Here is a 26,553-nt window from a genome sequence, read left to right on the forward strand (position 1 = left end):
GACTCAATCCTTTGGGGTAGTCCAAAATGCGAGAAGATGTGATTGATCATCAGGGCAGCTGCTATTTCTGCCTTGCAATTTGTGGCTGGGAGACATTCCACCCATTTAGTAAACAAGCATGTTATGGTCAACATGTACTTGTTTCCCCTAGAGGAACGAATCACAGGCCTGATAAAATCGACTTGTAAATCTGACCAAAGAAGCGTCATCCCCCTCTTTTGGAGGGGAGCAGGGTGTGTGAGTGAGGTTGGCTGAAATTGTGCACACACAAGACACCCCTTCAAGTATTGGTCGAAGTCCTGCCCCATGTGTGGCCAGTATGCAACCTCTCGCAAGATTTCTAATGTCGTATGAAACCCCTGATGACCGGCTGTGGCCGCATCATGGGCGTGACTTAGCATCAGGCTTCGGAATGAGGTAGGGACCACCCACTTGTCATGGCCAGATATGGATCTCCTCACCAACAAACCGTCTTGGAGTCGAACATTTTTTGACATTTCATCAACACTCTGAGGTCCTCTTTCGCAATGCATTCAGTATCCATCGGGGGAAAGTTCTCAGGCTCCTCAATGTGTTGATAAAACTTACCAATTATTGGTTCCCTTTTGAGCCGTTATCAAATCAGCATCTGGGGTCTCCTTACTCCAATGGGCAGTTGAGAGTTCATAGTGAGCATTTGTCTGGGACCTAGTGATAGCAGTGACCTGGATTTCCCCCAACAGGGACTCAATCTCAAGTAGCTCCCCTTGGATGGCTCTGGTTTTGGCCAGCTGATCAGCTAGGTCATTTCCAGTTTTGTCTGGTCCCTCTACTTTAGAATGACCCTTGATCTTTTTCCAGTAGATGGTCATTCCATTCGAGGTGACCAGATCCTCAATATTTTGTATTAATTTTCCATGTTTTAATGGTTTATTATTAGCACGTATCATGCCTCTGGTTTTCCAATTAACCAGGTGCTCCACAAACCCGCTCCGTACATAATCTGAATCAGTGATTATGACCAGTTTGTGGAGTTGGTGTTGGACAGCAGTGAGGATGGCTTGATGCCTAGCCATCAGCTCTGCCACTTGACTACTTCGGGGACTGATTTTGTACCCAGGGGAGGGTTCTGGGGCATCATTCACCCATGCATTCCCTACGCCGGCCACACGTTCCTTTTCCCCGTTGTTGTCAACATGGTAGGAGCACCCATCCACATAAACAGTGGGCATTCCCTCACACGTGTCTTCTTCATAGACTTTGTGTGGGGAATTAAGGTATGCCTCCATGTTGTCCTTGATTTTAAGACTTTCGTCCTCGAGACAGTTTTCTCTGGCACAATCATGCAAGTCAGCCAGACCTTGCGCAAGGGGACCCTCCTTGTTTTGGTCATATCTGACCTCCACAGGAAAGCCTTGGATTGACAGAATCCAGGAAGTAATTCGGGAATTACTCACATTTCCGGCCCGGATTCTGTCACTTTGAAGATATTGCAGAGGCTGGTGTGGAGTCTCCACTATGATGTGGATAAACGGACGGTAATTCTTCAATGCCCACACCGCTTCCAGGAGTGCCTTCTTAGAGGATAAAGTCTTACTCGCATAGGAGTTTACTTTATTGACCTTGTCATTCTTTTGGTATAATACTGCAGTCAAGCATGTATTTGACAACCCTGTCTCCAAGAAGAACTACTTGTTTTTGAAAGGGTATGCTAGGCAAGGCGCTTGTGAGAGGCTTCTTTTGAGTTGTCTTACTGCCTCGGCTTGTTCTAGACCCCACTCCCACTTGACCCCCCCTACAACAGATGGATCAGGGATCTCGTGATCGCTGCGTAGTCCTCAATTAACTTTCTGCTGTAATTAGTCAGTCCAAGGAGGCTCCTTAGTTCCCGCAGAGTTGTGAGGTCTTTTAGTTTCTGGAGTGCTTCTACTTTCTTTTCCTGGGGACAGAGACCATCAGGAGTTATCTCATTCCCCAAGAAATTGACAAGGGGCCTGCACCACTGTGCCTTTTGGAAAGAGAGTTTTGCTCCGGCAGCCCTCAACTGTGTCAGAGCATAACGAATCCCCTCTATGTGTTCCTCCACAGTTGAGCTTTTGATTAGAACATTATTTACATAGGCCAGGTTACCCCTTTCACCCAAATCGGGCATGGCCTTATGCAGAAAGCTGTTAAATTCATTGCCAGAGTTGATGTATCCGAAGGGAGTCCGGGTCCAAGTGTACTGCTGCCCCCGAAGGTAAAGGCCAGCTTGTATTGGTCCTCCCTACTGACAGGTACAGTGGAGTACCCATTGGTCAGGTCAATGGCAATGTATACCTTTGACCCCTGGATCTGGGCCAGCCCTTGGTCGAAGTAGGAAAGAGGCCATCGGGATGTATGGACCCGTTTGTTGAGCTCCCTTCGGTCTGCACAGAGTCTCCACTGGCCGTTTGGTTTCAAAATCCCCAGCACCGGATTATTGAAGGTGCTTTGGATTGGACGAATTATCCCACGGGACTCAAGGTTCTTAATTATTTCAGTAAGGGACTCCATTGATGCAAGAGGCAAGCGATATTGCTTCACAAACACTGGAGTCATGCCAGGGTCTGTGGGAATTGTTGTTGTGTGGATGTCGGTACGACCACAGTCCTATGAGTCATATGAGTCCCCCGCAAAGAGACCTTGAAAATCTAAGAAAACTTGTTTAAATTTTTGCTTTTGCTGCAGAGTATCACATGCATCAGATAGGTTGACTATCTCTACAACCATCTGCCTGAAGCCCGTAAAGACTTCTGGTTTGGCTATCTCAGCGGCCTCCTCCAGCTGGGTGAAGAAGTCCCTGGTCAAAGTATTGACTTGGACTGATGGCTTCAGGTGGGGAAGGTTGTCCGGGTGGATTTGAAAGATCACCTCATCCCTCCTGAAGTCAAAGGTCACATCTTCCTTACCATAAGGGCAGGAAGAGTACACCAGGACATTCCCCCCATGCCTGGTGAAGATCCTGTCTGGTGTTGTGTCATTGTCCCTTTCACTGTCAAAACAGTCATTGGGGATTGGTCCTACCAGTTCGTTACCGAAATCTATGGAAAAAAGTCGGTCACCAACGGCCATTCCAATAATGGTGCCTGCGCCCAGAGTGATACTCCTTAGGTTACTGTTATCCACCACTATTGTAATGGTGTTGTGTTCTTTGTTAACTAGTGGTGTTGGGTTTAAACCCAACCCTTGCCATTGGAAATGGGCATTGAGGTGAACATAGGCGTCAGAATTTTTCAGTTTCTGTCCTCTTTTAATTTTTACTTCAAGTGAGAATTGTCGGGTCCGTTCTGGGATGGTGACTTCCTCTCCGATCTGAATTCCAACTGCACATGGCAGCAGTTGAGCTGACCGAAATGCTTTCTCTGGGTTATCAAAATCCATGGGATTACCGCTAATCGGGACCAGGCTTTGAAGTTTATTAGGTCCAAACTAATGGCAAACCGATTGAGAATGTCACTGCCTAAATAAAATGCAGCAGGGACATCTCGCACGACCCAACAATTATGGACTATGCTCTTGTTGCCTGTGGAAATTTTGAGCATACACCTGCTAGGCAGGAGATGTTTGGAATTGGGTGTTTACAGTTCCATTTCCAATTTGTCTATCAATTTAAATGTGGGAATGGTTGGATCTTTTGGGAGTTTTCGGAACATGGCTTTGCTGATGAAGCTCTTACCGTTGTTCACACACACTCGGGCGAGAACAGAGTCCTTCCCCTCATTTAATTGAATAGGGATGAACAACTGCTCTCCAATTTTCTGAATGTCAGCCAAGCTTTGAGCTGGTTTCTCATCATTTTGGACTATAGAAGTGGGGTTTTCTGATTGTTAATTTGTATAGAATTTGAGTGTTCCTTTGCAGTGTGGTTTTCTGATTGTTAATTTGTATAGAATTTGAGTGTTCCTTTGCAGTGTTCCTTTCACCAGTTTGTCGTCATACTGCAATTACTGTCACGTCAGGGATTTGGTTGTTTTGGCATGTGCCATTTAAACTACCATGGTTTATACTATGTTTTAGTTTTATTGGTCAGTAAGTCTGGGTCCAGAGGACCTTGTTTACACAATCTATGAGGAGAGACAATCTATGCAGGATGTCATTCCCTAGTAAACATGGTGTGCCCTTGGGAGTCACCACTATGACCGGGTGCTTCACCTTGTGTCACCCAATTTTAATGTCTAAATCCGCAGTCCCCTCGACATGAATTTCCTTCCCATCGAAGTTCTGAAGTTGTCCAGGAAGAGAGGTGAGGGGGATTTGGTACTTCTCCCTATTTCCCGAATTCAACTGATCAAAGGCCCTTTTTGACAGAAGGGTGGCTTGGGATCCAGTGTCTACCAGTGCCAAAAATGTACAATACTCCTGTATTTGGACCGGGGCATAAAATCTTCCCTCCTTTTCCTCAAGGGTGCAAAGATAATGCGCATTTTTGGCCAATTGGTGGGTCAATTTCTTTGCTCTGGATTCTGACAGAGGGGTGATTTGAGCAGGATTTTGTTTGGGATCTTGGGAACCTGTAAGAAAAAGGTGACAGTTGGATATGGGGGGAGTTTTGGGCTCCCCTGGCTCTGATTCTGGGCTGCTCCCCCCTTTTTGGAGGCAGTCATCAGAATTGGTTTGAACAAGGTGATTTTCTAGCTGGTCATTCTGGGGCTCAATGATGGGCGGTTTTAACTCGGTCCCGACATCTACCCAGTCTTGACCAGGATCGTTTGGGACCCATTTTTCTTTGGGAGGAGTTCCCCCATCCCTGAAGGAAAAGATCCTTTTCCCAGAATCCTCTGAGGACCCCTCTCCTTCAAATTGGAAAATCCGAACCTCCTCCGCAAAATGGGTAGTTTTAGGCTCTTTATTTCTCCTACCTGCCCTCTGTTCCTTAGGTTGCAGACTTTCGGGGGCAGGAGATTCTGGTTCCAGTTCCTGGGTTTCCAGAGGCTTTTAACAAGTGGGGAAGGAAGCTTCCTCTAAGGCTTTACACCCCCCTTAAGCCTGTGCTTCCTCCCTGGGAACCGGTGGGTTGTCTGGGTTCTCTCCCTTGATTGGAGGGGTTCTGAGTCGCCATGTTCATCTCAGGGTTCTGCTGAGCCCTCAACATGCGACCCAGATCCTGTGCCAAGTTCTGGACCTGGCGCTCCAGTTGGGACACCCGCTCTGGCTGGTATGGGGTTCTCTCGTCTACCCGGGGCTGATCACGGGAAGGGTACCTATCCCTTCTCCCATAATACCCTTGGTTGGGATAGGATTGGTACCCCTCCACCCTTGGCCTCCCGTCTCCCTGATTGGGCTGTCTGGGCTCAGGAAAGTGGGGAAAGAAAGACAGGTTGTTTTGGGGGTTGGTGTTTGGCAGGTACCGGGGAAAGAAACTCAACCTGGCATTTAGGGGATTACTGCCCTCCTGGGGAAAGTGAAGAGGGAAGTTTCCTGGGTTGGCGGCTGCCTGGTTGGATCCCCGCCCTTGGGCTGGGGGAGGCCAAACATAGCCCAGGATGGGTCTGCTGCCCTTGTAACGGGGGCTGATGTAGTCAGGTGTAACGCTCACCTGGTTCCCACGGGGGCGCTGGTCTAGTCTGGATTGCTGTCGCCTCTTCTAGCGTGATGCGCAGGACCCGGAACTCCGATTGGACAGGACCTCCAAATCGTGCTTGCCTGGCCCGTAGGAATATCCTTCTGCAGATGAGAAAGGGGATTAACAGTCTGCAGAATAGTGTGCTAGCTCCCCCCTTTCCCCCTTCGTTCCTCTCTAACTTCCTCCAAACCCCGGTTTAAGCTCACCTTATGGTTTGGAAGGATGAACTCTCCATCCTGCTTCTGGTGCAGGGGCGCGCGTTCGTCCAGTTACTTCACTGGTTTTCAGAATGGCGCTGGCAAAATCCACTTGACTTTCCTGAGCGATGCGCCGTAAGTATGAAAGTTCAAAGTTCAAGTGAGGCCCCCTTTATGTTGTCTTTCTAACCTGTGATCTGTCCTTTATTTCAGGTGCAGAATGAAGGCGATGCGTCGAGGGGTTAAACTGCCGAGGTGAGTAGTGATGAGGGCGATCCCTCTAAATGTCCTTATCATTCCCCAGAAATGTCTCTTGTCCTTTCCCCATAGGGGCCGGGGTACGGTACCTGCCAACGGGGCGGCGCCGACCCGAAATGTGGAAGAAAAGCCGGTAAGTATTATGGCTGTTAATCAGGCTTTCCTTCTGTGTTCCTTCTGTTCACCTTTTGTTTCTTCCTCTCTCCCCTAGGAGCAGAGATGTGGCGTCCAATGCTGACAGCCGCGATGGAGCCGGGAGATGTCTCGAGGACAGGTGAGTGAAGCGTGGCGCTGCAGCGAGCAACGCGATGCTTTTAAATGGAAGTCTTTCTTCGGGGATGCTGGCGAGAAGATTCCGGATGCAGGTAAGAAATTTGAAATAGTCCTTGGTTTTCACCTTTCTCTTCTCTTCCTTCCTTGCAGGTCTTCCAGGTTCGAGGCAGGCGTGGCTGGAGTCCAGGAGCAGGAACAGACACGGTGAGCGTTAAGCTGCAGGAAGCAGAACAACTGTCATGATCACTGTTTCCAAGGAGCCAGGACCTGCCCAACGTCCTTGGAAGCAGGCCCCTAACCCTAATCCTAGGCACCAGCCGGTCCCTACTGGGACCTTTTGGACCCTGTCCTGGCGCCGGTGGCACCAGGCTTATCAAAACCATTGGTCCCGGCACTGGAAGCGCCGGGCTCATAATTGGTGTGAAGGTGCTTGGGTGGACTTACCTGCGGCAGACCATGCTGCTTACTTACCAGCCACTTAGAAGCCCTCTGTGAACAGGAACTACTTTCTTACCTGGGTGGGGCAGCTCCACTCCCTCGATACAGCACTGGAACGCTTCTGGAAACTGGAACTCTTTTCTTACCTAGGCGGGGCCGTGGAAGAAGACGCCTCATCACTCCAAGGCTATTTAAACCACACCCGATAGATGAAACGTGCTTCGCGTTATTCTGCATCTGCAGCAGAACGCTCACCGAGTCTGTTCCAGTCTTTCCTCTTTCGATCCTGAACCTGCAAGAATTATACTTACCATTCCTGTATCCAGTCAACATCAGCACCTGCAAAAGACAAGAAACAACAGGTTAGCAAGACAAACTTTACACACAGTGCTTTCTCACCTGATCCATCAGCAGCGGCCGTGTCTTCACGCTGCACCTTCGCCTGCAAAGACAAAAGCATTGTTATACTTACCGGCACGCCGTGAATTCCGGATTTCTTCATTCTGCATCGCCGCCTGTGAAGACAAAGTTTAGTTAAAACTTACTAACATTCCGCTGACTCCGGCGCTGCAAACCAACATCTGAAAGACAAAAGAAAAACGCATTAAGCAGGTATTTACTCACGCCCATCGCGCTCGTCGCAATCAAACGCCTGCGAATACTCCGGCGTCTCTTTAACACGAACTAAGCTGCAAGGAAAGAGACAGTTAGAGCGCTTGCCATACTTACGAATTTCCTGGCGCTTCACTGCATCTTCCATCCCAAGAGTCCTGCAATACTTAAGGGAAAAGCATTATACAGAGTCTTCTATATTAACGTGCCACGCATTTAAAGACTATAAAGACAAAAGGTGTCCAGAAACTCACCGCTCGTGCAGATAACGACGGTAACCATCCTCTGAATTCAAGAGGCCAATGTTTCACCAGTGAAGGAACTGGCAACGGCACCCTGCACCAGACGCAGATGGAGAGCCCAGCAGTCACCTATCTAAGGTGAGCACGTTGTCCTGGGGGGGCTCTAAAGAAAAGCTGGGAAGAGAGAGAGAGAGAGGGGGACATTCAACAACCCAGGCCATTAACCCCCATATTCTTTCACCTGCAGAAACCTCACTCTTCGAGTTCGACACACTGCGAAGAGGTTCGACCCCAGAAGCCAATCGAGTCCTGCACATCACTTTTCGAGTCACAGACACCCTCCTGCCAAGACCCGCGCCTCCGTGGGAATCAGGTGAGCGTTACAGAACGCGAAGCCCACCACAAAACTCCTACCCAGGTGCAATGGAAACCTCAGAAACTGATCAACTAGCCCAGTTGCTCGGAGAATTAAGAGCAGAAGTACATGCAGCTCGTCAGGAAACAAACTCTCTAAGAAGAGAACTGATAATTTCCAAGGTACGAACTGAGGACCTCGCTAGGCAGTTGCTACAAACGCAGGCAGGACAGACACCTTTGCCCGCTCCCGGAGGAAGTTATCCTTCTGCATCATCTTTACATCCTGTGCAAATCAATCTGCCCGGTAATGTGCCCTTGGCTCCGCCCGAACGCTTTTCTGGTGATCCAAAGAAATTCGCGGTGTTCATCAACCAGTGCCGCTTACACTTCTTATGTCAACCAGCTGCTTTCCCAACAGACCAGACCAAGGTGGCTTTCGTGCTTTCTTATCTCAGTGGCAGCGCCGCAGATTGGTCGATCCCTTTAGTCACCCAGGATGATCCGGTTTTATATGATTTCCAGGCCTTCCAGTCCAGCATGGAGAAACTGTTCGCAAGACATGCACAAGGGCAGGCCTTGGACAATGAACTTCTTTCATTACGACAGGGTAATCAAGACCTCTTGACTTATATAGCCTCATTCAACAGACTTATAGTGGAAACTCAATGGCCCGAGGATAAGAGAATAACGCTTTTCTACAGAGGCCTGCGTGGAGAGCTCAAGGATGTGATAGCTCAGGTTGTGAATCCTCCACAAGAATGCTCAGACTATATTGACTTAGTTGTTCAATTGGACCACAGACTACAGAACAGGAAGGCAGATCGTTCCAAATTTGATACCCGAGTGTTTTCTAAACCACAAACCTTTACTAGGGGAGTAGACACGGTGGAACCAATGCAAATAGGGGGCCTGAAAGGACCTTTAACCCAGAAAGAGCGGGAAAGAAGAAGACAGCTGCAATTATGCCTCTATTGCGGAAACTCAGGACACTTTCTTCGGGACTGTCCAGTGAAACCAGCTAAGAAAGCTGTAGGAGCCGCGGATACCTGTACCACAAATTCTGAGCAGGGAAACGACCTAGCCCGACAAGAGTAGAGGTACTCTTGCCGAGCGTTAAGATTTGTCCCGTGACCTCGCATTTCGTGGTACCCATGGTCCTCATTAGTCCTGAACGTACGGATCGTTTGCATGCAATTGAAGCTTACATCGACAGTGGAGCAATCGGTAATTATGTGGACCGTGAAATGGTATCAAGGATGAATCTACCCCTTGTCCCTAAGGCTGTAAAAGACGTCATTACTACTGTGGATGACACGGAGATAGCCTCCGGACCAGTAACGCATGCCACCCAAGAAGTGACGCTAGTGAGTCAAGATGGACACCGGGAGAAAATCATGTTTGATGTGATCAAGGCTCCTCAGTTTCAGATCATTCTGGGAATCCCTTGGTTAGAGAAGCACAATCCTCAGATTGATTGGCGAGCAAAGACGGTTCAGTTTCCAGAATGTTTTACCACTTGTTATCCTAGGCCTGATGTTTCACTGGCGGCAATCTCTTCGGAGGAGGTTCCCAAATTACCTCCCGAATACCAGGAATTCCAAGACGTCTTCCGGAAGGATCAAGCTAACACCCTGCCTCCTCATAGGTCTTACGACTGTCAAATAGATTTGATACCCGGAACAACTCCTCCTTGCAGCAGGATTTATGCCCTCACCGAGCCTGAGAATCTTCACCTCAGACAATATTTGGACCAATACCTAGCTAATGGGTTTATCCGTCCTTCAAAATCTCCAGCTTCATCGGCTTTGTTCTTCGTTCCGAAAAAGGAAGGAGACCTTAGGACTTGCATAGATTATCGCGCCCTCAATCACATCACCGTTAAAAACAGATACCCGTTACCTTTGATCCCTGAACTCCTGGACCAAGTCAAAGACGCATGTATATATACAAAATTGGATCTCAGAGGAGCCTACCACTTGGTACGGATAAAAGAGGGCGATGAATGGAAAACGGCCTTCCGCACCAAGTACGGGCTATTCGAATATCAAGTGATGCCCTTTGGACTTTGTAACGCCCCTGCCGCTTTCCAATATTTTATGAACGATGTCCTTAGAGAACTCATAGACGTGTGTGTTGTTGTCTACATTGATGACATCCTTGTCTATTCATCATCCAAAGAGGAACACCAGAGACACGTTAAAAAGGTTCTCGAGAGATTGCGTCAACATAATCTTTTTGCTAAGCTTGAAAAATGCGTTTTCAACGTAACTGAAGTCGAGTTCCTGGGATTCATATTGTCACCTAACGGAGTCCATATGGATTCAAAGAAAGTCGATGCAATCATCAAGTGGCCATCACCAACCTCTGTAAAAGGAGTTCAAAGCATGTTAGGCTTCGCTAACTTTTACCGCAGATTTATTCCTGAATTTTCTTGGATAGTCCAGCCCATCACCGCTCTGTTAAAAAAGAACAAACGTTTTGAGTGGTCTTCTGAAGCTGAACAAGCTTTTCAGGACTTAAAAGCTAAATTCATTTCTGCACCTGTTCTAAGACATCCTCGCCCAGAACTCCCCTACATCATGGAAACGGATGCTTCTAGTCTTGCTATGGGGGCAGTTTTATCACAAAGAGATCCGGTCACACACCAGTTACACCCTGTAGCCTTTTGGTCCCGCAAGTTTTCGGCTCCCGAGATCAACTATTCAATTACAGACAAGGAACTTTTAGCTATCAGATCGGCCTTTAAAGCATGGCGGCATTATCTTTTAGGAGCCAGACACACAGTCATCGTAATGACTGATCACCGCAATTTACAATATCTAAAGACGGCCAAAGCTCAATCTTCCAGACAGCTTCGCTGGGCTCTGTTTCTGGCTGAATTTGACTTTATAATTACTTATCGACCAGGCAGTAAGAACGGAAAAGCAGATGCCCTCTCCCGGATGGGAGTAGATGAACATTTGACCACTCCAGAACCAATACCCATAATCCCAGAACAAAGGATTTTGGGTTTGGTCAGCACTCAATCTTTTGAAGACATCAAGTCCACGGTTAAATCACTCCTAACTCCGGCCGATTTGCAGGACTGGCAATTAAAGGGAAAAGAATTCTCAGTGGATCAAGACCTACCATATTTCCGAGGACGATTGCACTTGCCCTGTGAGAAAATACAAAAACAAGTAATCTCCTGTTATCACGACTCTATAATGGAGGGTCACCCTGGTATTACCAAAACCATGGAAAAGATTAAAAGACATTTCTGGTGGCCATCATGGAAAAAGGATATTAGAGACTTTGTAATCTCCTGCGGTGTGTGTGCCCAGAATAAAAGTCAGAAGCAGAAACCAGCCGGCCTATTACAGCCACTAGACATCCCTCCCTGGCCATGGCATACCTTGTCCATGGATTTTATCACGGACTTACCTCCATGCTCGGGGTATACTACCATCTTAGTAGTCGTGGATCTATTCTCCAAGATGGCTCACTTCATTCCCCTGAAGGGTCTACCCTCAGCCTCAGTATTGGCCCGAGAATTCTTGGAAAACATCGTTCGCTTGCACGGTTTTCCCTCGGTTTTAGTCTCCGATAGGGGAAGTCAATTCATCTCCCACTTCTGGCGCAGTTGCTGTCGTCTAGCCCAAATTGATGTAAGACTTTCGACCAGTCGCCATCCCCAAACTGACGGACAAACCGAAAGGACAAATCAGACACTAGAACAATATCTACGTTGCATGCTCCAACAAACTGAAAACCCCTGGAAGGATATTCTTTGGATCGCTGAATACGCTTACAACAATTCGACTCATTCTGGAACCGGGAAGACTCCTTTTTTCCTATTATACGGACACCATCCTAGAACCTCCAACCTGGATCCTCCCCAAGAATTTGAAGCACCTGCTGTGGACCACTTGCACTCGGAGATCACCCGTGCTTTTAAGGAAGCCACTGCCCATCTGCAAAGAGCTAAAGCTCAATTCAAAAAAGGAGTAGATCGACACCGCAAAGAGGCCCCTCACTACGCTGTAGGAGATCAGGTCTGGTTATCCACTAAGCACCTGCCTCTAAAAGGACCCCGCACCTTCATCCCGAGATACCTTGGACCCTATCTCATATCTGCCATAATTAATCCGGTGGCTGTCAAATTGGAATTACCTACGCATATGAAAATACATCCAGTATTCCATGTCTCCTTATTAAAACCAGTACAACCAGAAACCTGATTGACTGAACTTCCAGAACCGGTTTTAGTAGATGGAGAACTTTAATTCGAAGTAAAGAACATCCTAGACTCCAAAATCTCCAAATCTAAGTTATATTATCTGGTTGATTGGAAAGGATACGGCCCCCAGGAGAGGTCTTGGGAACCCTCAGAATATGTCCACGCACCTCGTCTGATCAAGAAATTCCATCTGAATCACCCCAACAAGCCAAAACCCCCGGAGAAGACACGTTTAGGAGGGGCCTTGAGGGGGGGTACTGTCATGATCACTGTTTCCAAGGTGCCAGGACCAGCCCAACGTCCTTGGAAGCAGGCCCCTAACCCTAATCCTAGGCACCAGCCGGTCCCTACTGGGACCTTTCGGACCCTGTTCTGGCGCCGGTGGCACCAGGCTTATCAAAACCATCAGTCCCGGCAATGGAAGCGCCGGGCTCATAATTGGTGTGAAGGTGCTTGGGTGGACTTACCTGCGGCAGACCATGCTGCTTCCTTACCAGCCACTTAGAAGCCCTCTGTGAACAGGAACTACTTTCTTACCTGGGTGGGGCAGCTCCACTCTCTGGATACAGCACTGGAACGCTTCTGAAAACTGGAACTCTTTTCTTACCTAGGCGGGGCCGTGGAAGAAGATGCCTCATCACTCCAAGGCTATTTAAACCACACCCGATAGATGAAACGTGCTTCGCGTTATTCTGCATCTGCAGCAGAACGCTCACCGAGTCTGTTCCAGTCTTTCCTCTTTCGATCCTGAACCTGCAAGAATTATACTTACCATTCCTGTATCCAGTCAACATCAGCACCTGCAAAAGACAAGAAACAACAGGTTAGCAAGACAAACTTTACACACAGTGCTTTCTCACCTGATCCATCAGCAGCGGCCGTGTCTTCACGCTGCACCTTCGCCTGCAAAGACAAAAGCATTGTTATACTTACCGGCACGCCGTGAATTCCGGATTTCTTCATTCTGCATCGCCGCCTGTGAAGACAAAGTTTAGTTAAAACTTACTAACATTCCGCTGACTCCGGCGCTGCAAACCAACATCTGAAAGACAAAAGAAAAAGACATTAAGCAGGTATTTACTCACGCCCATCGCGCTCGTCGCAATCAAACGCCTGCGAATACTCCGGGGTCTCTTTAACACGAACTAAGCTGCAAGGAAAGAGACAGTTAGAGCGCTTGCCATACTTATGAATTTCCAGGCGCTTCACTCCATCTTCCATCCCAAGAGTCCTGCAATACTTAAGGGAAAAGCATTATACAGAGTCTTCTATATTAACGTGTCACGCATTTAAAGACTATAAAGACAAAAGGTGTCCAGAAACTCACCGCTCGTGCAGATAACGACGGTAACCATCCTCTGAATTCAAGAGGCCAATGTTTCACCAGTGAAGGAACTGGCAACGGCACCCTGCACCAGACGCAGATGGAGAGCCCAGCATTCACCTATCTAAGGTGAGCACGTTGACCTGGGGGGGCTCTACAGAAAAGCTGGGAAGAGAGAGAGAGAGAGAGAGAGAGAGAGGGGGACATTCAACAACCCAGGCCATTAACCCCCATATTCTTTCACCTGCAGAAACCTCACTCTTCGAGTTCGACACACAGTGCGAAGAGGTTCGACCCCAGAAGCCAATCGAGTCCTGCACATCACTTTTCGAGTCACAGACACCCTCCTGCCAAGACCCGCACCTCCGTGGGAATCAGGTGAGCGTTACACATGGCGCCAGGACTGATGTCCAACATGAGCCTGGCGCCAAAGGCGCCAGGACTGAGTCCAAAGAGCCCCTATAAGGGGCCGCTGGGCTTTTACCCGAGGGCATGATGCCTGCTTCCGGGGGTGCTGGGCCTGGCCTGGTGCTCCGGGGGTAGGCATCATGACAGCACTCCCCCCCAAGGCCCCTCCCAAGGTCGTTCCTTCTGGAGGTTTCGGTTTGTTTGGGAAATTCCGATGGAACCTTTTTACCAGCCGAGGTGCATGTACGTGATCACTGGGTTCCCAAGACCTTTCCTGAGGCCCGTACCCTTTCCAATCAATTAGATAGAAAAGTTTTGATTTTGAGATCTTAGAATCCAAAATGTTCTTCAGCTCAAATTCAGGCTCCCCATCTATCTGAATTGGTTCTGGTGGCTTTGTTAATCTGGTTCCTGGGTGCACTGGTTTCAAAAGTGACACATGAAAAACGGGGTGAATCCGCATGTTAGCTGGTAGATCGAGCTTGACTGCCACTGGGTTGATTATAGCTTTGATCGAGTAAGGGCCTAAATACCTTGGATTAAAAGTTCGAGGCCCCTTGAGTGATAGGTGTTTGGTAGCCAACCATACTTGATCCCCTATTTGGTATGGAGGCGCCTCTCTTCGATGCAGATCCGCATTCTTTTTGTATTTCCCTTTCGCATGTTGCAAATGTGCAGTTGCATCCTTGAAGGCTTGAGTAATCGTAGAATGCAAATGATCCACTGCAGGCATTTCAAGGCTCAGAGGTGAGTCCAAGTCTGAAGTACGAGGGTGATGTCCATATAGGGTATAAAAGGGGCTCTGACCAGTTCCAGAGTGTATCGAGTTATTGTATGCATATTCAGCCACCCATAAAATGTCCTTCCAATTACCCTCCGATTGGTGCAACATACATCGTAGATATTGTTCAAGGGTCTGGTTCGTTCTCTCCGTCTGACCATCGGTCTGTGGGTGGTGGCTGGTCGAGAGTCTTACGTCGATTTGTGCCAGTTGACAACACTTTTTCCAAAAATGAGAAATAAACTGGCTTCCCCGATCGGAGACTAGTATGGACGGGAATCCATGCAAACGGATGATATTTTCGAGGAATTCCTTGGCAAGAACAAAGGCTGAAGGTAATCCTTTCAACGGAATAAAGTGGGCCATTTTGGAAAATAAATCCACCACGACCAGAATAGTATTGTAACCATTACAAGAGGGCAGGTCCGTGATAAAATCTAGTGACAGGGTGTGCCAAGGTGCTGGTGGAATGTCTAAGGGCTGAAGAAGACCGGCGGGTCTTGTCTTTTGCCCTTTGTTTTGGGCACAAACCCCACAGGACATCACGAAGGATTTAATATCCTTTCGCCAGGAAGGCCACCAGAATTGTCGTTTAACCTTTTCCTCTGTTTTGGCAATGCCAGGATGTCCTTCCATCAGGGTATCATGATGACGGGAAATAACCAGTTCTTGCAATTCCTTTTCTGGCAAAAATAAGTGTCCTTGGAAGTAAGGTAAGCCATCCTTGACTGAAAAGTTAGACCCCCTTTTGATCCAATCCTGCAAGGCTGAAGAGTCCAGGAATTGTTTCACTCGTGTTTGAATGTCTTCAAGGGTTTGTAAAGTGGTTATCCCCAAAATTCTTTGTTCGGGAATTATCGGCACAGGTTCTGAGTTTTTGTCTATTTCTTCCATTCCAATTCGGGATAGAGCGTCCGCCTTACCATTCTTATAGCCGGGGCGGAAGGTGATTACAAAATCGAACTCAGCAAAGAACAAAGCCCATCGGAGCTGTCGAGACGATTGAGCCTTGGCAGTTTTTAAATATTGTAAATTTCGGTGATCAGTGATCACGGTGATGGTATGCCGGGCGCCGAGGAGATAATGCCGCCAAGCCTTAAAGGCGGACTTAATGGCTAATAGTTCCTTATCGGTGATCGCATAATTTATCTCCGGCGGCGAGAACTTTCTGGACCAAAATGCTACGGGGTGCAGTTGGTTGGGTTCAGGGTCTCTCTGAGACAGGACAGCTCCCATGGCTAAACTGGACGCGTCGGTTTCGACTATATATGGGAGATCGGGACGCGGGTGCTTCAAAATAGGTGCGGACATGAACTTAGCTTTCAACTCCTGAAAGGCCTGTTCGGCTTCCTTGGTCCATTCAAAACGTTTATTTTTTCGCAAGAGTGCAGTGATGGAATGCCCAACACGTGAAAACTCTGGGATAAACCTGCGATAAAAGTTGGCAAAACCAAGCATGCTTTGGACACCTTTCACTGAACTAGGTGATGGCCATTTGAGGATGGCATCCACTTTCCGTGAATCCATTCGGACCCCTTTAGGTGTCAGGATGAATCCGAGAAACTCAACCTCGGTGGTATCGAAAACACATTTTTCCAGCTTGGCAAACAGTTTGTGCTGGCGCAGTTTCTCTAGGACGGCCCTGACATGCTTTCTGTGATCAGATTCCGAAGAGAAGTACACAAGAATGTCATCGATATACACGACAACACAGACATCGATGAGTTCCTGAAGGACATCGTTCATGAAGAATTGGAAGGCTGCAGGCGCGTTGCACAACCCGAAAGGCATCACCTGGTATTCGAATAGTCCATATTTTGTACGGAAGGCCGTTTTCCATTCGTCGCCTTCTTTTACTCGTACCAGATGATAAGCCCCCCGGAGATCTAACTTGGTGTATATGCAAGCGTCCTTCACCTGGTCAAGGAGTTCAGGGATCAGAGGCAGAGGGTAACGATTTTTAACAGTTATCTGGTTCAATGCGCAGTAATCGATACAAGTTCTAAGGTCGCCTTCTTTTTTAGGCATGAAGAACAAAGCTGAGGATGCCGGGGACTTTGACGGGCGAATTAAACCATTGGCGAGGTATTGATCTAAATATTGTCTCAAATGCAGATTCTCTGGTTCAGTAAGGGCGTAAATCCTGCTACAAGGGGGTTGTGCACCGGGCACCAGATCGATTTGGCAATCGTACGATCTGTGGGGAGGTAACGTGTTGGCCTGTTTCTTTTGGAAGACGTCCTGAAAGTTTTGGTACTCTGGAGGTAGTTGCACGGGGACAGAGGTTACTGATGCTAGATTAATCTTTGGATTTTCTGGGTAGCAGGTTTGTGCACAATCCGGGAAGGTTATTCTCTTCGCTCGCCAATCAATTCGAGGATTATGTGTCTCTAACCAAGGGATTCCGAGAATAAGCTGAAACTGTGGAGCCTTGATTACATCAAACACAACTGCCTCCCGATGGCCATCCGGACCTGCAAGTGTCACCTCAGCTGTGGAATGTGTTACCGGTCCAGAGGCAATTTCGGTTCCATCTACTGTGGTGATGACATCTTTGTTGGTTTTAGGACGCAGAGCGAGGTTTATCCTAGAGACCAATTCTCGATCCACATAGTTTCCTATAGCCCCACTATCGATGTATGCCTTTATAGCATGCAACCGTTTAGGCTGTTCCGGATCTACGAGGACCATTGGCACAATAAAATGCGAGGTCTGAGAGTTAGTTTTCAAGCTCGGCAAGCGGACCGTGGTCGTTTCCCGATACAGAGTTTCCATGGATTTTATCAGCGGCTCCTACCACCTTCTTGGGCGGCTTAACCGGGCAATCTCGTAGAAAGTGTCCAGAGGACCCACAATAAAAGCATAATTGCATCTGTCATCTTCCTTCCCGTTCTTTTTGAGTTAGGGGTCCTTTAACCCCTCCGATTTGCATAGGCTCCGAGCCATCAGCCCCCTTGGGGTTAGCGTGGGTCTTGGCCAACACCCGGGTTTCAAACTTGGACCGATCTGCTTTTCTGTTTTGCAGCCTGTGATCCAATTGGACCACTAAGTCTATACATTCAGTGCATTCTTGGGGCTGATTTACAACTTGTGCCAGGACATCTTTAAGTTCTCCGCGTAGACCTCGATAGAATAACGTGATTCTTTTATCCTCTGGCCAACCAGTTTCCACAATTAGTCTATTGAAGGTTGCAATGTAGGATAGAAGGTCTTGATTGCCCTGTCGCAGAGATAGAAGTTCGTCATCCAGAGCCTGTCCCTGGGAGTGTCGAGCAAATAACCTTTCCATGCTTGTTTGAAATCCTTGAAAATCACGAAGAATCGGGTCATCTTGAGTTACCAGTGGGACTGACCAATCGGCAGCACAGCCGCTGAAATATGACAACACAAAGGCTACCTTGGTCTGATCATTAGGGAAGGCCCCAGGTCTGCATAGGAAGTGCAAACGACACTGATTCATGAATACGGCGAATCGTTTGGGGTCCCCAGCAAAGCGTTCAGGTGGGGCCAGCGGCATGTTTCCAGGTAGATTAATCTGCACCGGGTTACTGGAAACCACAGGAGCGGGGTTCCCCCCGGAACCGGGTAAAGGAGTTTCTCCAGCTTGATCTTGCAAAAGCTGTCTACCCAGGTCATCAGCTCTATCCTTTATTACAATCACTTCCCTCCTGAGGGCACTAGTCTCTTGACGAGCGGCGTGTACTTCGGCCCGTAATTCCCCCAGTAATTGGGCCAACTGGTCAGTTTCAGAAGTTTCCATAGCGCCTAGGTGGGAATTTGTAGGAAGGCTTTGCGTTCTGTAACGCTCACCTGGTTCCCACGGGGGCGCTGGTCTAGTCTGGATTGCTGTCGCCTCTTCTAGCGTGATGTGCAGAACCCGGAACACCGATTGGACAGGACCTCCAAATCGTGCTTGCCTGGCCCGTAGGAATATCCTTCTGCAGATGAGAAAGGGGATTAACAGTCTGCAGAATAGTGTGCTAGCTCCCCCCTAACCCCCTTCGTTCCTCTCTAACTTCCTCCAAACCCCGGTTTAAGCTCACCTTATGGTTTGGAAGGATGAACTCACCATCCTGCTACTGGTGCAGGGGCGCGCGTTCGTCCAGTTACTTCACTGGTTTTCAGAATGGCGCTGGCAAAATCCACTTGACTTTCTTGAGCGATGCGCCGTAAGTATGAAAGTTCAAAGTTCAAGTGAGGCCCCCTTTATGTTGTCTTTCTAACCTGTGATCTGTCCTTTATTTCAGGTGCAGAATGAAGGCGATGCGTCGAGGGGTTAAAATGCCGAGGTGAGTAGTGATGAGGGCGATCCCTCTAAATGTCCTTATCATTCCCCAGAAATGTCTCTTGTCCTTTCCCCATAGGGGCCGGGGTACGGTACCTGCCAACGGGGCGGCGCCGACCCGAAATGTGGAAGAAAAGCCGGTAAGTATTATGGCTGTTAATCAGGCTTTCCTTCTGTGTTCCTTCTGCTCACCTTTTGTTTCTTCCTCTCTCCCCTAGGTGCAGAGATGTGGCGTCCAATGCTGACAGCCGCGATGGAGCCGGGAGATGTCTCGAGGACAGGTGAGTGAAGCGTGGCGCTGCAGTGAGCAACGCGATGCTTTTAAATGGAAGTCTTTCTTCAGGGATGCTGGCGAGAAGATTCCGGATGCAGGTAAGAAGTTTGAAATAGTCCTTGGTTTTCACCTTTCTCTTCTCTTCCTTCCTTGCAGGTCTTCCAGGTTCGAGGCGGGCGTGGCTGGAGTCCAGGAGCAGGAGCAGACACGGTGAGCGTTAAGCTGCAGGAAGCAGAACAACGCGAAGCATGAGCTGCTGTCTGGGCGTGGCTTAAATAGCCTCCAAAGAAGTCCCAGGTATGTATCCTTCCCCAACTAGGTATGTATCCTTCCCTGGCCACGCCCGAGTGAAAAAATAGTCCCTATGAAAAAATAGTCCCTTTCAGGTCTCAGGGAGGCCTGAAGCGTGCAGCATGGTCTGCATCAGGTAAGTGCACAAAACACCTCCCTTTGTCCAACATGAGCCTGGCGCCAAAGGCGCCAGGACTGAGTCCAAAGAGCCCCTATAAGGGGCCGCTGGGCTTTTACCCGAGGGCATGATGCCTGCTTCCGGGGGTGCTGGGCCTGGCCTGGTGCTCCGGGGGTAGGCATCATGACATCAGGGGAGTTAGTGGTCCCATTTGTGGGGTTACCTCTCAGACTACCTGTTTGGGATTGGCCCAAGGGCCTTCTGGGCCTTTGGTTAGTTGGATTTTGCACAGGAATGTTTTTAGGCCCCCCCATCTCCAGATCTAAAATGGGGGCAACCTTCACCTCCGCCACCGTAGCAGCAGCAGGGGTGTTGTTTGGTTTTGGGATTTTATTGGTACTTTTATTTTATACTGGTTTTTGCACTTCGTAAATGCACGTTGCTTGTTCAATGACCCAGTCTAGTGATCTTTTCTCATGAAAGTCCCTCACCAGCTGGGTCATAATGTGTTTAGGGAGTGCATGAAAGAAGGTATTGATGAATTCCCTAATGTCTGTGCGCACCCTCCTGGTGGTCTGCGCAAAGGCACGTTTCAGCTCTTGTACAAATTCTTGTGGGGCCTGGTCTTCCCCACATTGCAGATTGTAGGCCGCCTTGCGGGCCTCTTGAGGGTTTCTGTGTATTGAGAAATGCTTCAGGATGGCCGCCCTATAGGTGGACCATCTTGAGTGGTTCTGATCCTCCACCCCCACAAAGAAGCTGGAGTATTCAGGGGAAAATGTCCAATTGACATACTGAATACAACTTTGGCTGTCCTTCAGGTGGAAAGTCTCCATCATTTGCACATACAATTCGAGGTGCTCCCAAACTGAATATATGGCATTTTTATGGTAGGGCGTTATGATGCTCCTAATAGCCTTGATTTGCTTCAGGGGATCTTTCAGTAGGGCCCTCTTAATTTTGTTGGCCTTTTTAGTTTTGGTCACCCTTGTCCACTCATCCTCTGACTCAGAGGCACTGTTACCTGAGGTGGCTGTCTGATCCTCTAGACTCTCCCTGATTATGCGGGCTTGGGAATGGCTTGCAGAATGTGGGGGCCTAGTCTCTTGAGACCTGAGGCCCTCAGAAGAGTCTTCTGACTCTCCCTTGCTCCCAGGATTGGCTGAATATCCCACCACTGGCCTAGCTGGGAAGAGGTTTTTAAGATGCTTTTTGTGGGCCTACTTTCATGGAATTCCCCACCAAATTTGACTGACTGATCCCTTGATAGGTGATATTTCTGAGAATCTAGTTCTCTGATTCTCCCCTCACTGGAGTCTCCCTGATCAGAGAGGCTGGCCCTAATATTTGGGAACCTGTACATAGATGCCTGCCCATCCATTTCTGGGAGACGCTGATCCGTCAGTCCCATATCTCCCATTGTGTTGAAGTCTACCATCCCCGTGGCCCTTGGTTTATATGAGCCAGTGGACATGAGGGTGGCAGTTTCCATGGAACTAAAGGGATTAAAGTCCCTGATGCCAGGGGTCCTGCGGTTATCCTCAGGAGTTTCTCGTTCCCATCTTACCTCAACTCTTTCAGCCCCTATACCCTAATGGCATGCCAAGATCTGACCCGTTTGCTCCTCTATTAAGGCCTTACTGGTCTCTATGATTTGTTCTTGCATGGCTATCTGTTTGTGGAGCCTGACATTCTTTTCACAGAGAGCTTCATTGTCTCTCTGTGCTTCCTGCCCGAATTGGGAATATTGGGCCAATTTTTGCTGCGGGAGACTCACCTCCTGAGTTTGGTCCTTATTGGTCTGATTGTTCTTTGACAAAGCATCCTCCACCCGCCTGGTGTGCTATAACAGCTTTTCATAATCAGTTTTGATTTCCCCAAACTCCTGAAGGGCCATCTTACTTTCCTCCAACTTTGTTTTTAAATGGCTGACTTCCTGGCCTAAGGCGTCCCTACTGACTTAGAGTGCCCCTCTGTGCAGCCAGGTTGTCCCTCTGCTTTTTAAGTGCACCAGCTTTCTGGCGCTCCTCATCAAACTCTGCTTGGGATTCTAGGTATTTAATAATTAATTTATGATTTTCCTCTTTTAATTTGTCTATGTGGTCTTGTAAGACAACTAACTGTTCTGCACAGACTCTGTTAAATTTTAATTGCTGCTCCAGCTTTTGTTGACTCTGTTGTAGAGAGTCCAACCTTTCCTCACACTCTTTTTGCAGTGTCTGTACCTGGGTATCTTGCTCTGCATTCTTTTGCAGTAAGAGAGCGAGATCTTCTTGGATTTTGGTGGAATACTGCCTAGCCTCTGTTTCAGATGCTTTGCTATCCTGGAGTCTTTACTCTACAGAGTCCAGATTGCTCTGGATTTTCTGCAGTGCTTCCCCTTGCCACTTTGTCAAATCTATATAGCCTGCGTGCTTTTCCTGTATGACTCCTATGTGGAGGTACAGGTAGGCCGATATTTTGGCAATTTTACATTGCTCCTCTTTTATTTTTGGGGCCATGTACAGCTCGCTAAGCGCTTGATGCAATGGACCCTTATCCTGCCAGGTATCAAGGTTGATTTCAGTGATTTGTTGTTTTATTCCCTGCAGCCATACCTGTTCGTCCTGTTCTGACAATTCGCCCCTGACAACCAATTTGTGCAGGCAGTGTTCCCTAGCAATATTAATTTCCACTGGGGTCGCCATTCCAGAAAAATTAATTTCCTTCTGACTTATCTCAGGGTTACTGTACTTTTGCAAACAGGCCCAATTCCTTAGAGTATTTATTTTGAGGGGTGCTTGTACAGTGTAGCACAATATGGTAAGCCAACAAGGTGTATGTACCCCTGTCAGCTAGCACGCTGTGTTAGACGGTCACGAGTGGTATGTCAAATTCAGGATCCCGGACCCAAGCCCCCAAGCTGTAAGTGATTTCAATCTGGCACACACCCAAGTCACGCCCAGCGTGTAGTGCGCAAATGAAACCCTTATTTATTTGTATCTATAAGTTCAATATTCTGAACGATATACCACTCATATCACACCCTTCTCCTGAGACCCCCCCCGGTCACACTGAACCAGGAATCAGGCTAGTTTGCAAAGGTAAATATTTATTTATGTATTTAGAATTTAAATCACAATGGCCCTCATTACGACCTTGGCGGAGGACCATGGTGCTATTAGCACCATGGTCCATGGCGCTAAGGTTGCAATTCTGCCATGGTGGTTGGCGGACTTACCGCCCCATTCCGACCTTGGCGGGGCGGTAAGTCCCCAATCCCCATTTACCCTTCCCCATTCCCATTTTTGCCCCATAGGGCATAATGGGAGTGGGGAAGGCGTTAATTACGCCACCGTAAATTACGGTGGCGTAATTAACTCCATGGTCCCTTAGCGCCATGTATTTTAACACCTGCTAAAAGCAGGTGTTAAAACCTCCATGGCGCTAAGGGACCTCGTAATCAGGCGGTAAGGGTCGGCGCTGTTTACGCTGCCGTAAACCCCTTACTGCCTGGGTCGTAATGAGGCCCAATATATTTTAATAGGTAACAACACTCACCAATAGGGTGACAGAACACTGAATAATATCTTTAATACACTAGGAATCAATTAATGAGCACAGAAAAGAATACTGTTGTCTTGATTTGGAACAGATAATAACTGGGTCAATAACGGTACCGCAAATTGACGCCTTCCCCCTTCCCATTGAGCCCTATGGGGGCTCAAATGGGAATGGGGAATGGCTTTTCAAATGGGGACTTTCCGGTCCCGCAACGGTCGGAATAGACCGGTAAGTCCCCATACCACCAAGTCGGTGGCGGTACCGGTATTAGTGCTAGTCATGCCGCTAATTGCGCCATGACTAGCATCAACCTCGGAATGAGGGCTAATATATTTTAATAGGTAACAACAATCACCAATGGGGTGACAGAACACTGAATAATATCTTTAATACACTAGGAATCAATTAATGAGCACAGAAAAGAATACTGTTGTCTTGATTTGGAACAGATAATAACGGGGTCAATAACGGTACCGCAAATTGACGCCTTCCCCCTTCCCATTGAGCCCTATAGGGGCTCAAATGGGAATGGGGAATGGCTTTTCAAATGGGGACTTTCCGGTCCCGCAACGGTCGGAATAGACCGGTAAGTCCCCATACCACCAAGTCGGTGGCGGTACCGGTATTAGTGCTAGTCATGCCGCTAATTGCGCCATGACTAGCATCAACCTCGGAATGAGGGCTAATATATTTTAATAGGCAACAACAATCACCAATGGGGTGACAGAACACTGAATAATATCTTTAATACACTAGGAATCAAGTAAAGAGCTCAAAAACATATGCAGCACAGAAAAGAATGCTGTTGTGTTGGTTTGGAACAGATAGCGCAATGGTTAGAGGTTCCCCCTGCATCACTCCTCAACCCACCAATAGGCAATTTAAATAGATGTGAGGAGAGAGCAGATATTCAGGAATAACACAAATCAAAACAGAATATCACTTCCACCTTCCCCCTTCAAACACAAGAGAAAAACGGAATTGACCTTTCCACTGTCAGAATGGCTTTGAAATTGTCTTTGGAATTGTCTTTGAAATTGACTGAGCAAAAACACCAAATGTGGTCAAAATGCTTACATTATTATAAATTCCTATGGGAGCCACTTTGAACAGATGCAAACAATCACAAGCAATGATTTAGTCAACAGAAAACATTTGAAATCTCAAAGTCAAAGTAGGAAATAATTTAAAGCTAATTCACACGTGTAACATTTTTCAGAATGTCAAATCGAGGCAAACTTTTCCTTGTGTGATTTTCGCTATAACTGGCCAATCACACTGGTTCTATTGATAGCTAAGGATGTTAGGTACAAGTACGGGTTGTAATTTCGCTTCTATCATAAAAACTGAGGGAGTTATAGAAGTTTTAGTAAGAGTCGTTTCTGCAAAATAGGCGCGAGAATGGAAAACAGAAATTCGGGTTTAAAGCTGACAGATAGGTTTTCTTATACTATGTTAAGGACTACAAAAAAGAGAATGCCACACAGGACTCAGTCATTCACGGCCGCTCATAACCATTCATGTGTGATACTCTAGTTTCCGTTTGGTTTGGGAATTACTTTTCTTAATCAAATCAATAAGAAGTTAGGGTTTAGTAACACAGATGAGAGAAAGGTCAGCGCAAGGATAGTTCTAGCAATACTATGGTTCTGAATTAAATATGGGATGGGTTTGAGATTGGGATCATACAATGCAGGTTTATTATGGGTCACTGTTCTTCCTATTAATACTTACAGAATAAGTTATTAAATTGGACCGTCAGTTCTGGTCATGGATTGGGTCTGTCAAGGAAGGACAGCACATCAGGCGCAGGACTGGATCAGCTAGGCCAGTCATCAGATTTTCACAGGATCTGCCCTTCTTGTTTATGAGTATTTCAGCTCTGCTGGATAGAGAGTTCCTCAGGCAAGCCTTGTAGTAGCAAGACAGAAGGCCTCATTACACGGACAGCGGTAAGGGTTAACGGTCACCGTTAATGGTACCGGTGACCGTTAACCCTTACCGCCTTACTACGAGGTCCCTTTGCGGTTTGGAGACTTTAACGCCTGCTTTTTGCAGGCGTTAAAAACCAACCCGCAAAGGGACCAGGGAGCTCATTACGGTACAGCAATTTGCGGTGCCGTAATTAGCACCTTCCCCATTCCCATTATGCCCTATGGGGCAAAAATGGGAATGGGGAAGGGCAATGGGGGAAGGGGGAATTACCGCCCACTAACCTTGGAATAGGACGGTAATTCCCCTTTCCTCCAAGGCGGTGCCAGTATTTTACCGGCATTGACCAAGGTGCTAATAGCACCTTGGTCCACATCCGTCCGTGTAATGAGGCCGAGAGAGTTTCAGGATACTATTTCCGAAGGCCTTCCCACACCACAGCGCTACACTGGGTAGTGAGAATAAGTTTGAGGATTTAGGCCTTGCTGAAAGTCAATAGTTCTCTACTGCTTGGAAAGTGTCTTGGCATCTGGATCTGGAAGGATGTTAAAGCTGGATGTTGAATGCTGGAACAAAGTGCTTCACCGGAATCAGGAAAGTGAGTAAATCAGTGAGTCCCTATGTGCTGTCTCTATTTATCCTTTTAAATGACATCACATAATGGGTGTATAGGCTGGCTTAACTAAGCTTGCCCCTGTGAGCTGGGAATGGATCAGGACCTCATCTCCGCCTTGCATCTCAGTGATTGGATAAAGGCCGGATGATGTCACATTCATGGTTTAGCTTTACAGTCCTTAGAAACCTCCCCTCAGCCACTAGTGTCAAAATCGGATTTTATCCTAAATACATATTTTGACATTGGTCACCTCTACAGAAATCACACACAAAGATTCCATATTTTATGTAGCATCTGTTCATCAAAATCACACAGCTGTGGGAAATTGTTTCACCTTTCTAGAATGTTGTCCTTTTCGCCATGAACACATTTTCCAAATTGTCTGCAATTTTCCACAAATGTGTGCTTTTAACATAGGGATGTGTGTGTACATTTTCACAATTCTAACATTAACACAGTTCACATAAAACCACATATATTGCCATTCCTGTCCAGAATATGTTACACAGTTCTACCACCTCTTAAAACGTGCAGCCAAAAATTAGACTTACAACTAACAAGTTATACGTCTCTAGAAATTGTTCATTGTTCATTCTTAACAGCAAATGGCCCGCCCCTTCGTCTCTCCCTGGAGTCCAGGAGTAGCCCCCTCCTTTGCGAAATTCCTTGCAGGAGCAGTTTACGACCCTTTCACACATCCATTTCCTGGGCTGGAGGATCTGCCATTGTTCATTCTCTTTTTGTAGACAAAAGTCTGGCCTAACCCACGATTATCACCTACCTATCTGCTGAGAGGATTTCCCTCCCTTTTGGAGAAACCTG

The sequence above is a fragment of the Ambystoma mexicanum genome, chromosome 5p (genome assembly GCF_040938575.1).
Source record: "Ambystoma mexicanum isolate Mex_15411 chromosome 5p, UKY_AmexF1_1, whole genome shotgun sequence".
NCBI classification, from domain to species: Eukaryota; Metazoa; Chordata; class Amphibia; order Caudata; family Ambystomatidae; genus Ambystoma; species Ambystoma mexicanum.